The 17,431-nt window shown below is 31.6% G+C and overlaps 1 long non-coding RNA gene across 1 annotated transcript; it reads left to right on the forward strand.

Annotated features, from left to right (window-relative positions):
* On the forward strand, positions 11,500 to 11,929 carry LOC109334138. Its single transcript, XR_002106070.1, has 2 exons — positions 11,500 to 11,587; positions 11,670 to 11,929. It is a non-coding gene; the product is annotated as an uncharacterized LOC109334138 (long non-coding RNA).

The following is a 17,431-nucleotide window of genomic DNA, read 5'->3' on the forward strand; positions in this document are numbered from 1 at the left end:
TGCCATTCCTAGTGAGAATATAGAGACTGAAATGAGACAATGAGAGTCACTATGAGTTTGTGGTTGTGTGTTAGTATGTTACTGTTCAAGATTTTCCTATTTATGTTTTAGAAACTATTTAGGAATTAAATATTTAAATTTATGGGTCAAGGTACTCGCGGGTGTGGGTACCATATTACTAGATCTATCCCATTCAATTGTAGCATTAAATAATCCATGGCCCATATTATCCATGGGATCAAAATCACCAATCCATACTAGATCTGTTGCAAATATTACCCAAGCGTTCCTATGTGCCTGAGTACCCATTGCCCTTCTTTGTCATGGTACATTTCTTTGGATACTAAAGTGAGTTTTGAAATTTTTTGGGGAATATAAAGGCAGACACAAAAATCTAAAAGGAATGAAGTAGGTATTTATTCGTTATAAGATTGGTTTGATTTTCCGTATACTTAGTAGCAACTTGCAATGTTTTAATAAAAGGATAGTCATTGAATATGTGAAAGTAGTAGTTCATAGTTTGTGGTTCGACCATTCGTTCAATTGGTAAGTATTCAACTCATGGTCCACATGATTGTGACTTTGATTCTTAGTGATGGTGTGACAATCTCGTTGGTAGGTACTTTATACATTGTCATTGTGTCGTTAGGCTTATGCTGAACTCAGTGAGTCCTCGTGACTCAACTCACAATGTTAAGCAAATGCAAAGTGATGTTGATTGCAAAAAGGTTTCGGGAGGCTACTTCTTGGTTAGTCGAGATTTGCATAGGAAATCTAAACTAGTTCTATAAATATGGAAATACAATGTTATAAGTAGACCCAATTAGATTAGGTCTCTTCTTCTAGACTATGACAACGATGAGCAAGGACATTGGATCTACATTAGTGGACAATTATGGTGGAGATAATGTTAAAGCATAGTGATAATAAAATATGATGACATGCCTATTCTACTTATGGGGTGTTTTTATTTACAATGTTGACATGCCTATTCATGGTGTTGGAATGGGTGGTAGGATGATAATTGACAGAGAAAGTGGTGGTCGACTAGGTAAGGGCCCAAAGTTCACTCTATCTTATTTGATGCACTGAAAAACATTGCGAAGTTTTGACAACATGAATGAAAGCAAAAAGAAAGACTAGCAATGCTATGCAAGCATAACCCATTCAACTTCACAATATTGAAATATGATATTCAAATTAACAATCTATATTCCATAATAATACAAATAAATAGATCCAATCGCTGTACATAGAAAAATAAAAGAGGATATCAATGACATAAAAGTTTTGTATACATATTCAAAGTCCCACACCGTCTAAGATTGAATTTTTAATTCTCTTACTACATATAAATAGACCCTCAATGCTACTAATCAAAATGCACTTGTGTGCCAAAGGAGCAACTTTGGTGGTATGGAACAAAACATTTAGGTCGAAGAATAAAGTATCGCCTTTTCTCATCCTATTTTATGAATTTTCGTATTGCATTTTCTCTTCCTATTTTATGAATTTGCGTATTGCCTTTTTTCTTCATCTTTTATCATTTGTTTTCTTGGGTTTTCCTTATAATTTATTATCTAAGCTTCTCGACAAACTTAATTCTATTACTTTTTTTAAAAGTTTATAATAGCCATGTTCTTCGTTAGTGCTATAGATCTTCCTCACTCTTATGTATTTTAGAAATTTGTTTTCATTTCAACATAACTCCATATCACCTTATGATACATTTTTGGTCTGGTGGGTTCTCGAATGATATCTGTGAAAAGTTATGTATTGAAGATATGCTACAGGTTATAATTTTTCCTTCGGAATAATTTACAATCATATTTGTATTTAATTTTATGCTAAAATTATTTGATTTTTACTTTTGATAGGTTGATCATTGTGAGGTTTAATCTCAAAAAAAAGTTCCATCCAGATTTTTTCTAACCTTATGGATAAAGAACTAATCCCTTTCGTGGAATATTTCTCCCAATAAATGTTACTCTCAGAAGTCGAACCCTTAAGTTTTGTCCTTTTCAACTCAAATGAACTATTAGAAACGAATAATTATGGTTGAAGATATGCATATAATGAGAGGAACCTCAAGTGGTTGTAATTAGATTCTTGTTTTATAAAGCCTTGATTGTAGCATTTTGGAGATGCCACAACCACATTGGAGAATATTTGAATGATAAGTGAAGATGTTACAACAAAACCACATTCTGTAAGTCCTTGAATATTTTACATCTGTATACAACATAAAAAGAAAGAATTTATATAAGAGTGAGGATCCACTTACTCTAAGATTTAAACTTCCTTATCCTAGCCATCAATTCTAGGGAAATCTAATGGTTTAAATTTACTCACAACTTCAAACCATTAAATTTCCCAAGAATTGATGGCTAAGATAGGTTGGAGTAAGTGGATCCCACCTCTTTATATAATCGTACTTTTTGAAGAAAATAGGAGGAGCCCTTACCATTGTATAATAGTTGCTTGCTTATACAAATATGTGAAAAATTTGAATAACTTATTTTTCATATACACTAGTTTAAGACATGTATATAGCCTTATCCCTCTGTATCCCTAAATAGTTGAAGAATTGTCATTCCACATAGTTCTTGAATACACAGATAAAGGTTCTACCTTGTTTTGCCATCCCAAATCTGACAAACTTTAACCTCAAATTGGAATCCACCATCATTTTTAATCATTAATTGTCGTTGAACAAAATCCACTAAACATAGAGAATTACTTGAACGATGATATTAAAGATAAAGAATATTCTATAAATGGAACATGTAAGAAGATAATGACATATGGACAATCTATTTAGAATGAAAATATGCTTGACTAAACAAAATATTCCAAGTTTCATTACAAACATGGGTTTAGAAAACTTGACTATAACTACCTTCTTTTTTTTAAATTTCCATGTAAGAATGCTGTTGTAGATTAGTTCAAAATATGACCATCTTTGGGAAGCAACATTGGAAATTTTAATAGTCAAGTTTTGATAGGTATACACAGTTACATGCTAAAGACGTTGTCCATTTGTTATTGAATTTTTACAAGTCTGAATACATTTATAGTCTTTACTTTAATTTTGTTGTTAAGCTAATTTTAAATATTGGATATTGTTTAAGGGATATTAAAGTAGTAAAATATTTTTGGATTCTAGTATGACAACAAAGTTTGTTATTTTGGGATGACAAAGCATGATAAAGCTTATATTTTTCTGCTTGTGCTAATGTTAATGGCATGCTAATGTTTAGGATATTTTATATTTGGAATACATTTTACTATATTGTCTTCATTTCAGCAAGAGGCTATGGCTTCTTATCATCCATATTTTGAATAATTTTTTTATAAGCAAGTTGTCTTGTCCATTCTACTTCAAAATAAGTTCTAAATGGGTGACACATGAGGTGAGTTTTTAATCTGTTTTCTATTCAAAATAACATTTTTATTCAGGCTTTTCTAGATGTTTGCATTCAATGAAATTACTTCAACAATCTGGAATATGAAAAAAATTAAATTGTTATAATTAGATTCTTGTTTTATAAATTGATTGCACCATTTTGGAGATGCCACAACAAAACCACATTGGAGACATTTTGAATGGTAAGTGAAGATGTTACAACAAAACCACATTTAGTAAATCCCTAAATATTTTACATGTGTATCCAACATGAAAAACAAGAATTTATATAATAGTACTTTTTGAAGAAAATAGGAGGATCCCTTACCATTTGTATAATAGTTGCGTGCCTTATACAAATATGTGATAAATTTGAATAAGTTATTTTTCATATACACTAGTTTAAGACATGTGTATTGCCATATCCCTCTGTAACCCTAAATAGTTGAAGAATTGTCATTCCACATAGTTGGAGTAATTCAGCTTAAGTAACAACTTAAGCAAGGACATAGAATTCTATTAGGATTTTCAGCATTCTAAATTGCAAACCTAACAAATGATTTCACTCATTCCTCATACCCCTTCATCAATCGATTGACAGTCATCTATTTTCGATCCATTTTCTATTAACAAAAGATATAATGAGAATAAATCACTTAAGCTAAAGCTTGGAGTTAAGCTCACCAAGCAGAGCAAATACATTATTATGTAATTAAAGTGAAAGCGGTTGGAAACCCAACTCAATACAAGCTAAATGAGTGAAATCACTTTCACTCATTTATAGGGACAACATTTATAACTCAATACATAAATATAATGTAATTAAAAAGGGAAATCATTATATGGAAAACTCACTTTCAATTCAGCGTTGAATGCGTGAAAGCTGATTTTGAGGTTAAACGAGTGAAGGATTTTCGAAATCGACGAAGAAGGAATTTGGCATTGAATGAGTGAATGATATTCGAAATTTGGTGTTGAATGATAATGAGATTGAATAATTGTCGATTTCGATTTTGAGAGTAAATGAATTTTGCTGTTGAGTAAATGAGTGTTGGGATGGCTAAATGTTTGAGAATATTACGGGAACAATTTAATTTTTTAGGGCCTGATAGCATATTCTTCCGTGCATATTGAACATAGCGCTGTCAATGATACCTAATCAACAGTGCCACCTAAAAATAGCTTTATGGATGAACTACCCATTTAAATATAAAGAGGGTAAGTATTCAATAGTGCTTTTATACGAATGCGCTTTTGAATTAAACGTAATCAACAATGCATTGTTAAAGAAGCATAGTTGTATAGTTATAACAACAACGCATTCATAAAAAAACGTTATGGACGAACTCCCCACTCAAATAAAAAGAAGTTAAGTATTCAATAGTGTTTTTCTACGAATGCGTTGTTGAATTAAATATAATCAACAACACATTGTTAAAACGATGTTGTATAGGTATAACAACAACGCATTCGTAGAAAAGCATTGTTGAAGACCATTATTCCTAATTCTACACAGTTAAGCACACAACAGAAAATAAGCTGAATGCATACAGAAACATAATAGAACAACAAACTCAATGGATACAGAAACACCAAATCACAATTATATGAACATAATTGAATTTACATATTAAACATTAATTAAACTTTAATGTTACATAAATATATATTACATACACCAAGTCATATACATTACATTGAACATTAATTGAATTTCCCAAGCTACAATCTGTGCAAAAAATCTACTATACCTAATTGCCAACACAACTAAGTATAGACTTTGACCACTATTCTCTAATCTGGTTGACTTGACCATCTATATATGATTTGCCAATAAACTTGATTTCATTAGTTGGCCATTGCTGAATGATCTCCTTCATGAATTTCAGCACGTAATAGCTGAAATCTACCTCATCTTGTTGGCAAGGGGTCTACAATTAAAATGAAGTAAACATATAAGTATAACCTTAGTTAAAATATGAATACACTACACATATAATTATTTGGTATGATTTGTGCCAATACCTTTATATGAGTCCACTTGATTTTGTGTTGTGGTATCGTTTTTCTAGAACGATGAAAGCCTTTGTAAACTCTCGTCACACTAAACAATAGAAAATATACTTAATTAGGAAACAACTAGGAAAGCGAAAGTGTAACTAAAAGTTTAAATGAATAGTTCACTTACTTAGAAAACAATTCTTTCATAGCGTGGTACTTGTCCGGATCACCATGTGCCAATGAGTCAAAGTTGTATATTTCTTCATTGACCCGATTGATGGCAACCAAAATCCAATGATGTCTAAAAAAACATATGTACATGGTTAGCAAATGTTAAGAACAACAAACATACTAAAGACAGAAATATAAAAGACAATTAAAAAATGCTCACCCAGTATTAAAAGGTGTAAGAAATAAATTTGTTGCTTCTTTATGAATGAGGAGAGTAGCTGCAATTTGTTTTGTCTGTTCCCCAATCTTATTTTTGTCACTTGACACCAAAGCGGTAATGTATGGGGATATGAACATTACATTTTTCTTATTTACCGAAACAACATTTTCATACAAGTACCTAATATATATAACACAAATGTTAGTTAATTATAACACACCGCCATGCAAAAACGATAAGTTAAGAAAACATAACTTACCTCATATATACACATATAGTAGTTGCACCTATACATTCATGATAATTTACATTCCCGACTACATTGATGCTAACATATTCTTCAGCACCAATCTCGAAGACTTCCTTGGGAATTGATATAGTTATTATATCATCTCCCAACTTCTATACATGCTCAAACACCTGAGTACAGTAATTGGTAGTCTTCTTTGAGCTCACATCTCCGGTAGATGGGATCTAGCTCACATCCCTCGAAGATGGCTTAGTCTTTTGGGTGCTACTGGGGTAGAATGTACATTTTCCTGAAATATTTAATAAAAAACATATCAATTATAGATGAATATATACATATATATATAATATGAGTGAGCATAAGGTGAAAAATCATACCTTATAAGGAATTACTTGTACAAGTTATACAGGCCAAGCCACAAAAGTGTCTATAGCCCCTCCAACTATGAAGATATCCTCATCGTGAGGAATTGGCAGCAACACATCATCATCTATTGCAACATCAATCGAGACCTTCACATAATTGCATAGAATACGTGCATTATGCAGCATAGCATCAATCGACTTGTGCACTTTCCCCACACCCACTACTCGGCTAGTTGGGGTATCCAGGAAAAGTTTGCAAGTACTGATTCCCCGTACATAAGTTAAAACATATAATTAGTTAACGACTAAGAACTAAATGTCAAATAAATTAAAATAAGTTAACTAAATTACCTCAGAATGGGAATCGGAATGAGAATGTTGTAAGGTGAAGGTGTGCAAATCTCATTGATGGTTGAAGGAACAATGCCAACAACACTAGCTAGTCGTTGCCACACAGCTTCCTTCACCTTCATTGATTGCTCAAATTCATTGAATCATTGCATGAGGCCATCCAATTGATTTTGAACCTAGCTCATTTGGGCTTTGGTTACCCGCTTGGGATGAGATATAAATGTTTGCTAGCTAACCCCAAATCATGCACCTCAGATACGGCCAGGGTAGATAGGTAGTCCTAGTACCTTATCAAGTATTATGCGACTATCCGGCCATGCCTCGTTTTCTTTTAGGGCAATCACACAAATATAGAAAAACATAATGTTAATTAATCATATTTTGATAAATAAAGTATGAAAATTAAGTATAACTAAAAAATGAGCACTTACAACACGTCTTACCGCTTCTTGAACTTGATCATTATCGATGACACCATCCTTGTTCTTACGGGCATCTATCCATAGAACATCGAGTTATACTCTATGTGGAGTCATATGTGTATTGCTTTTGTTGTTCAACTGCCAAAAAATAACCAATAATAATATAATAAGATATATATGCATACAAAACAAAATCATTAATGTACTTACAGATTAACCATACTTACAATGTTTTCCTCTATTCCTCCATACCCCGCTCGAGAAGCTCGATATGGATACAAAGGCTTAGATGCCCTCTTGAAAATTTTATTACTTAATTTCTGAAAACACATGTACATTAACTATATTGCATACAAACACATGCATATACGTACATTGCATAAAAATACATATACATACATTGCATGAAAACACAAAAAACACAAAAACTGAAAAAGAAACTTACTGTTATTTCATTCCAAATATGCTCCTTCACGACATTCCCTACATCAGTCCATTTGTTGAATATTAGCTTCACATTCTGCCTAACCACAACCCCAATGTAGCTTACCAATGAGTTGCCACCCTTTGAGTTTAATGGTTGGCCTTTTGAGTTTCATTGAACTTCTATCTTCACATCCTTATTTCTTGCCCGAATGACATTCTTCATGGAAGTCATTCCACGTGCAGTTCATTTTTTAGCAATGATTTGCTTGTCTTGTAGAGTCGATGTAGCTTCGTCACCATTGTGAGAACCATGATCGCCACTTTGGGAAGCCATTGATGAAGTTTTTTGAGGTTTATGAGAGTATGAGGATTTCTTTTCGATTAAGTTTGAGAACATAGAGGGAACTGATTCATCTTTTAGATATTTAAACTGTCGTAACAATTCAACAGCGCATATTAAAGATAGCATTGTTGTATTGCATCTTCAATAACACATATTAAGATAGCATTTTTTTATTGACATCTTCAACAACACTTCTTAAGGATTGCACAATTGTTGTGTATCCAACTGTTTACTACTCATTTTCATAAACACAACAACAATGCTTCTTGGATGATGCGTTGTTGAATATAATCTAATTGACATCATTATCTCAACTATGCGCTTTTGAATAAAATCTAATTGACAGCACTATCTTAATTATGCGCTATTAAACTTAACTCATTTTCCAAATTAACAGCGTATTCGTTTGTGGATTGAGACTATGAGAGTCACTATGAGTTTGTGGTTGTGTTTTAGTATGTTATTGTTCATGATTTTTCTTTTTAGGTTTTAGAAGCTATTTAGGAATTAAATATTTAAATTTATGGGTCAGGGAACCATGTGGGTACCGTATTACTAGATTTATCTTGTTCAGTAGTAGCTTTAAATAATCCCTGGCCCCAATTATCCAGGGTTCAAAAATCACTAATCTGGACCAGATCCGTTGCAGATATTACCCAATGGTTCCTGCGTGTCTAGGTACCCATTATCATCCTTTGTCATGATACATTTCTTTGGATAGTGAAGTGAGTTTTCCAATTTTTGGGCAATAGAAAATTAGGCTCAAAAATCTAAAGGGAGTGAACTAGGGTTTTACTCGTTGTAAGATTGGTTTGACTTTCCATATACTAAGTAGCAACTTGCGATGTTTTAATAAGCTGATAGTCATTGAATATGTGAAAGCATTAGTTCATAGTTTGTGACTTTGATTCTTATTGCTGGTGTGACCACCTCGTTTGCATGTACTTTATAAAGAGTTATATAGTCGTTAGGCCTATGTTGAACCTAGTGAGTCCTCGTGACTCAATCCATACAAAATTATGCAAATGCAATGTGATGTTGATTGCAAAAAGGTTACAGAAGGCTACTTCTTGGTTAGTCAATATTTGCATATGAACTCTAAAGTAGTTATATAAATATGAAAGTACAACGGTTTAAGTAGACACAATTAGATTGAATCTCTTCTTCTAGGCTACAACAAGGATGAGTGAGGACATTGGATCTACATGAGTTGCCTAGTTATAGGATGTTTTATTTACAATGATGACATACCTATTCATGATGTTGGAGTGGGGTGGTAGGATGATAATTGATGGAGAAAGTGGTGGCCAACTTGGTAAGGGTCCAAAGTTCACTCTATTTTATTTGATGTGCTAAAAACCTAGTCAAGATTTGACAACATGAATGGAAAAATAAAGATAACTGGAAATTCTATGCAAGCAGAACCCACACAACTTTACAATATTAAAATATGATTGTTAAATTAACAATTGAGATTCGATAATGATACAAATAAATAAATCTGACGGCCGCACATAGAAAAATAAAAAAGCACATGAATGAAATAAAATTTTTGTATACATATTCAAAGTCCCACACCGTCTAAGATTAAATTTTTAATCCTCTTATTTACATATAAATAGACCCTTAATGCTACTAATCAAAATGCACTTGTGTGCTAATGGAGCAACTTTAATTTGGTGCCTGGAACAACAGAATGAGGTCGAAGAATAAGGTAACTTCTTTTACTTAATCTATTTAATTTTTTTCCTTTTCTATGCTTATATTTATATTTATGTTCATTGATTTTATATAAAAGATGTGGGAATAAGATACTGAATATTTTATGAATTTTGCAATGCATTTTCTCTTCATAGTTGGTGATATTTTTTCTTGCTTTTCATTATAATTATTATCTAAGCTTTTCGAGAAACTTATTTCTATCACTTTATTTTAAAGTTTATAATATCCATGTTTCTTCGTTAGTGTTAGATCTTCCTCACTCTTATATATTTTACAATTTTGTTTTCATTTCATCATAACTCCCTATCAACTTATGTTACATTTTTGGTCTGGTGGGTTCTCTACTGAAATGTGTGAGAAGAAGTTCTGTATTGAAGACGCTAGGTTATAATTCTTCCTTCAAAATAATTTACAATCATATTTGTATTCCATTTTAAGCAAAAAATATTTGATTTTTTGTTGTTGATAGGTTGATCATTGTGAGGTTGAATCTCATAAAAAGTTCTACCCAGATTTTTTCTCATCATACGGATAAGGAATGAGGTGTATGACTATCACTCTCAGGAAATAGCTTCGTATATTTTGATAAGCTCTATCCAGTTAAAGTCAGAGAAACTATTAGGTATAAATATTATAGTTGGTTATATGCATATAACGAGACTCAAGTGGTTATAATTAGGTTCTTATTTTATAAAGCATTGATTGCAACATTTTGGAGATGCCACGACAAAACGACATTTCATACAATTTGAATGTTAAGTAAATATGTTACAACAAAACCATAATATGTAAGTCAATGAATATTTTACATTTGTATGCAACACGAAGAACAAGAATTTATATTATAGTACTTTTTGAAGAAAATAGGAGGAGCCCTTACCATTATTTAATAGTTTGCTTGCTTATACAAATGTGTGATAAATTTGAATAAGTTATTTTTTATATACACTACTTTAAGACATGTATATAGCCTTATCACTCTATAACCCTAAATAGTTGAAGAAGTGTCATTTCATATAGTTCTTGAAATACACCCAGAAAGGCTCTACCTTGTTTTGTCATCCCAAAACTGGCTAACTTTAAAGTCAACTTGAAATCCACCATCATTTTTGCTCATTAATTGTCTTCGAACAAAATCCACTAAACATAGAAAATTACTTTGACGATGATATTAAAGGTAAAAAATATTGTATAAATAGAACATGTAAGAAGATAATGACATATGGGTAATATCTTTATAATGAAAATATGTTTGAATAAACAAAATATTCCTAATTTTATTACAAACATGGGTTTAAAAAACTTGAATATAATTACTCTTTGGTTTTCACATTTCCATGTAAGATTGTTGTTGTAGATTATGTCAAAATATGATCATATTAGGGAAACAACATTGGAAATTTTAATAGACAAATTTTGATAGGTATAAATACTTACATGCTAAAGATATTGTCCATTTGTGATTTAATTTTAACAAATCTGAATACATTTGCTGTCTTTACTTTAATTTAATTTTGTTGGTAAGCTAATTTTAATTATTGCATTTTGTTTAAGGGACATTATATTAGTAAAATATTTTTGGATTCTAATATGACAACAAAGTTAACTATTTTGGGATGACAAATCATGATAAAGCTTATATTTTCATGCTTGTGCTAATGTTAATGGCAGAATAATGTTTAGGACATTTTATATTTGGAATGCATTAAATTTTACGTTATTGTCTGCATTTCAACAAGAGGCTACGGCTTTATCTTCCTCATTTGGAATAAATTTTAGATACTGTTCTTCCTTTTATCCTATATTCATTGGTTTGAGAATTTTAGATACTGTTTGATGTGGAGTTGGAGGTGCCAACACTAATGAGTGGAGCCGTGCATGAAACAATGGCAATGTCTCACTTGACTAAGGTCACAAATCTTATTTCTCTATTATAGGTTTTGAATTGTAATTTAACCTGCAGAATATGACATTGAATGCAATTTTGAACAGGTGGGAATGCTCTTTGTGCGATGCCGTGGAGGCATAAGTCACTCTCCACAAGAACATGTTCTAGACAATGATGTTTGTGCTACTGGTTTAGCAACCTTGTCATTTCTGGAGAATATGCAATAATTGTGTAAATTGTCAACTAATATAGATATCATAACATGTAATTAGTAGGTACATTTGCAGAGTTTATTCATTGTACAACCGATTCTATATTTCCTTATGTCTCCTTATAGCTCTGTAATTGAGTTTAAAGTTACAGTGTAGAATAGTATTTTAAATTGTGGTTACGGTTACTGCTATTTCGATTATGGTTGTGGTGCAGTATAAATTTGTTGTGATTAAAAAATTTATTTGAATTTGATGTGGTCGATGCAGTCCAATTACAGCTCAAATGTGGTTAGTTGCATTATGATTCGATGTATCATCATCTTTGTGATTGGTGTTGCATCACAATTGTGAGTTGATATAGTTACAATGGTCACCTAAACTGTAATAGTACGACCACATCTCATAATGCATTCCACAATTTGATACAATGAAACATAAATTATCTAACAAAACAGAAACTACATCCATCAACCCTATAAGCATAATTTACATAGACGTCATTATTTGTATTACAAATGGTTTATGACATCCAAATTTTTTGCATGTAATCAGTTAGGACATATGAAAGGATGGAGTTCACAAGAATAAGTCTCCCAATTATGTGGTTCATTTGAGGATCCTTAATCACACTGAGGTCCAAAGCTTTGGGGCAAGACATAGACCAACATACTACATCCTTCATCATGAAATATTGATTGCTTGTTGAATCCTACGAATTGGGCAAGACATAGAGACATAAAATGTTTCTCAAAGCGTATAGTCTCATTCTAGTTTAGGTCATGGTTAGAGGTGACAAAATTATCCACAATTCACATTCATCAAATTCAAGAAAATTATACCCATCAATTGGAATTAATGGATTTAAATTATATTCATCCATTATTTCTAATGAATATTCATGGATATATCTATTTTGATGGATATCCAATCCATCCAAAAAATAAACAATAAAAAACAATGTTCTTTACTTTTCAAATTTATTTATCATCTCAACTCTCACTTTGATTTTTTTTTTAAATTGATACTAATTATAGGATATGTAGATAAGATTAATATTAAAAGTTTATTCTTAAATGTATAAAAATGTATTAAAAGTTTATTCTTAAAAAATTTACATATACACCCTTGAATGTCTCATGCTTGTAAAATACTGAAAAGAATAATAATTTTTTTAAAGTTCCAAAAATAATGTAACCAACATTATGGAATAGACTTAAGATAGATGAACATCTGATACTCTTGAACTCTTGCATCAATTATTAAGAAAGTGGAAAACAATGTCTCAATCTAAATTCAATTAGATAAAGTTCACTACATGCGAGAACCACTTAATAAAACATCAATTGTTCCTAACTATAATAATGCCACATATATTCTATGAAGTAACGCTTGTATTTGTACCAACAAAACTTAACACTAATAAGTAAAATACAATGTAGTTAAACTTTAAAATATATATTTTAAAGTAATGTTAAAAAAGTGATTTTAAAAATTGTTTGATTAAAATAATGGATTTTTAAAAAATGATTTTTTTTAAAATGTTTTTATTTCAGTTAAAAAATCGAATAGATTGGATATCCACCATCCAATCAATTAAAACAGATTAATGAATAGATTGGATGAATTACAATTCATTCATTAAGTTTGGATATGGATGGATTGGATCATTCAAAATAATATTTCAATAGATTGGTGAATGACTTTACATTCATTAGGATCCAATTGAATCTATTTGTCATCTCTAGCCATGGTTTTGACAGTTATGAAATGGAATTGGATAGTTGATACTCCAAAAGGATAATTTTAAAAGTGGATTTCAATCCATATTTAATATGTGATTAAATATATTAGTGTGGTGGTCTTCATAGTCGAATCATATTTGATTATGATAAAGGTAGCACTTGTGCATATGAAAAATTTGTAATATAATTGCTAGAAGAAAATATGAAGTGAAATAAGAGATTGTTAAAAATTTATAATTAATGTTTAAGCATTATATATTTTAATAAAATCAAATTAGTTATTTATTTATTGGATTATGCAATAAGTGGTTGAATCTTGATATAGAACAATTTTCCCTTTTCCCCATGGAAAAAACGAAAGACCCCATCAACCCTAAAAAACAAAAGAAAGTGTGTCAAGCATTTTGGAAAAAGTCCAAAACAAGGAGATAAAAAAATGATCATTGCATTTACGGGAAATTATTACATCGTCGAGTACTTAATTATGCAAATGTGATTAACACTATTAGTCGAGAACAATATAAGATTTGTTTTCCAGATTTATTATGAAAAGTTAAAATCACGTGGTGTAATGTATTATCAGTGTAAAAAAATTTATAATATTAACATATTATTCACTACCACTGATTCGTATTACTTTTTCTTGACAATTAATGATAATTAATATATGAATGATAAATTATTTATTTAAAGTGTAAAAACCACTGTTAGTGTATATGTATTAAATCCATATGCTATTTTTTTCCAAAATGCTTTTGTAATATTTATACTCTAAAATGTTCAACTTAAAATGCAAATAAGATAATATATTCATTGTTGCAAAAATGAGAATGTTGCATTTGTTGAGTAGATGTATTAGACAAGATATGATTATGAATATATTAGAGAGAAATTTAGGTAGCTCTTATTGTAGAAAAGATCATAGAATCACACCTTAAGTAGTTTGAGCATGTATGGAAGAGACCATTAGAAGTCCCAATAAAGAGAGTAAATCAAAAGTGGTTAGTCTTAGTTACAAGTGTAGATCAAAAGAATGTCAGTACAATTTCTAGAGATATAGGGAAATCAAGAAAAACTATAGGTGAAATAATTAGAAAAAAGTTAAAAATCAATGTGTTGTTAATGAACATAATTTATGATAGAATATAATTGCGTCATTCGATCTATGTGTAGACCTCACTTAATTATTCCATGGTGGAAACTAGGCGATTCTATCTCACATACTTAACATTGCAAGTATGCACTTTGGTTAACTTTTAACACTGATTTCTAAGGGTAGGGACTAACCTCGATCATAGCTAGGGATGACAATGAGTCTGTATAGACCCAGATAGTGCACTACTCAGATCTGTCTCGTTCACCCGATTTTGTCTTGGACCCGCATGAGTAACTGTTTGGTCTGCTAACTGCAGGTCCTTTGATATCCAGTGGATCCATGAGTATCTATTAATTCATACTGACTTAGGTGAAGATAACAGTTATGGTCGATGACGACTTAGACAAACGACCACTCTTGATGTTGGTTTGGGCTCTAGGTAGAAGTTCGTAACCATGAATCCTTGACAGAGATGGTGAGAAGGATGGAGCGAGAATGCGAGACTACATGAGTGTGTGTTTGTGAGTCCATGGCAGAGACTGAGAGAGGATGGTTGGAGTGTCAGAAAGTGGGAGCATATGAGCGAGGTAGTGAGAACTAGGGATGACAATGAAAATCGAACCTATGGGTACCCACCCAAATCGAACCCGAAATTAACGGGGGAAACCCGAAGTGATTGGGTTCGGGTTTTACCCGAGTTTAATTTTCGGGTTCGGGTTTAGCAACCTTGTCATTTCTGGAGAATATGCAATAATTGTGTAAATTGTCAACTAATATAGAGATCATAACATGTAATTAGTAGGTACATTTGTAGAGTTTATTCATAGTACAATCGATTCTATATTTCCTTATGTCTCCTTATAGCTCTGTAATTGAGTTTAAAGTTACACTGTAGAATAGTATTTTAAATTATGGTTACGGTTACTGCTATTTCAATTATGGTTGTGGTTGCTACGATTACAATATAAATTTGTTGTGACTAAAAAATTTATTTGAATTTGATGTGGTCGATGCGGTCCAAATACAGTTCAAATGTAGCTGCATTATGATTCGATGTGATTGGGTTCGGGTTTTACCCGAGTTTAATTTTCGGGTTCGGTAGAACAAATACCATAACCCAAACCTGTCCCGAAGTAATGTAATTCAATTTAAAATTGAAATTTCTATCATGTGTCCATGGTTTTTAATTTCTAATTTTACTTTACATACTATTGGATCTTCAAACATAAAAAAAAATGAAATAATACAAGAGAAAATAGAAATGCTAGAGAAAAATGAAACGAAAATGGTATCATACTTTCCGTAGTATCTATATAATTTTCGGGTTACCCAAATCCCGACGGGTTCGGGGATGATATCTTTATTTTCAATCCCGTTGAGTTCGGGTTCAAGTTTTGAATTTCGGGTTTGGTATGTGCAAACCCGACCCCGACCCCCCCCCCCCATTGCTATTCCTAGTGAGAATATAGAGACTAAAATGAGACAATAAGAGTCACTATGAATTTGCGGTTGTGTGTTAGAATATTAGTGTTCAAGATTTTCCTATTTAGGTTTTAGAAGCTATTTAGGACTTAAATATTTAATTTTATGGGTCAAGGTACTCGCGGGTGTGGGTACCATATTACTGGATCTATCCCATTTAGTAGTAGCATTAAATAATCCATGGCCCTTATTATCCATGGGATCAAAATCACCAATCCATACTAGATCTATTGCAAATATTACCCAAGCGTTCCTATGTGTCTGGATACCCATTGTCCTTCTTTGTCATGATACATTTCTTTGGATATTAAAGTGAGTTTTTTTATTTTTTGGGAAATATAAAGGCTGGCACAAAAATCTAAAAGGAATGAAGTAGGTATTTACTCGTTATAAAATTGGTTGGATTTTCCATATACTTAGTAGCAACTTGCAATGTTTTAATAAACGAATAGTCATTGAATATGTGAAAGTAGTAGTTCATAGTTTATGGTTCGACCATTGGTTCAATTGGTAAGTATTCAACTCATGGTCCACATGATTGTGACTTTGATTCTTAGTGATGGTGTGACAATCTCGTTGGTAGGTACTTTATACATTGTCATTGAGTCGTTAGGCTTATGCTGAACTCATTGAGTCCTCGTGACTCAACTCACACAATGTTAAGCAAATGCAAAGTGATGTTGATTGCAAAAAGGTTTTGGGAGGCTACTTCTTGGTTAGTCAAGGTTTTCATAGGCAATCTAAAGTAGTTCTATAAATATGGAAGTACGATGTTATAAGTAGACTGTTGAAAGCGTTATTCGGTGGTTATTTTAGTTGGGAGTTTTCTTCTCTCAACAAATAGTCCTGACAGTAGTGTCAATTTGTTGAAAGACTAATACTCTCATTTTCGTTATGTTCCTTTTGTAAGTAAGAGAACTCGGTTTTATTCTTTGTTCGCCATCTCGGTTTGTTAGAATAAATTCAGATACCGGTATAATGGTTTCAAGAATATTTCAGTTACAACTTACTTTCTTAATAATCATGTTAATATGTCATTCCTTCTTTGCCCCATCTCGGCTTTGTTAGAATAAATTCTAACGGTATCGAAACAATTACCTATTACATAATTATTAAGTACCTTTGAATACCATCTCGGTTTTGTGCAATAAATTCCAACACCGGTTTAATGGTATCCTAATATATAAAAGTGATGACTAGTTAGTTGTTAGATACAAATAAATAAATAAAGAACAAAAGAATAATAAATTTAGTGACCTTTTATTTATTTACTCCCTTTCGGGTTCATTTTATTAACAAACCAAACCTCTTCCTTAAGGAAGGTTGGTATTAAA

This window comes from Lupinus angustifolius, chromosome LG19, assembly GCF_001865875.1.
Source record: "Lupinus angustifolius cultivar Tanjil chromosome LG19, LupAngTanjil_v1.0, whole genome shotgun sequence".
Lineage (NCBI taxonomy): Eukaryota > Viridiplantae > Streptophyta > Magnoliopsida > Fabales > Fabaceae > Lupinus > Lupinus angustifolius.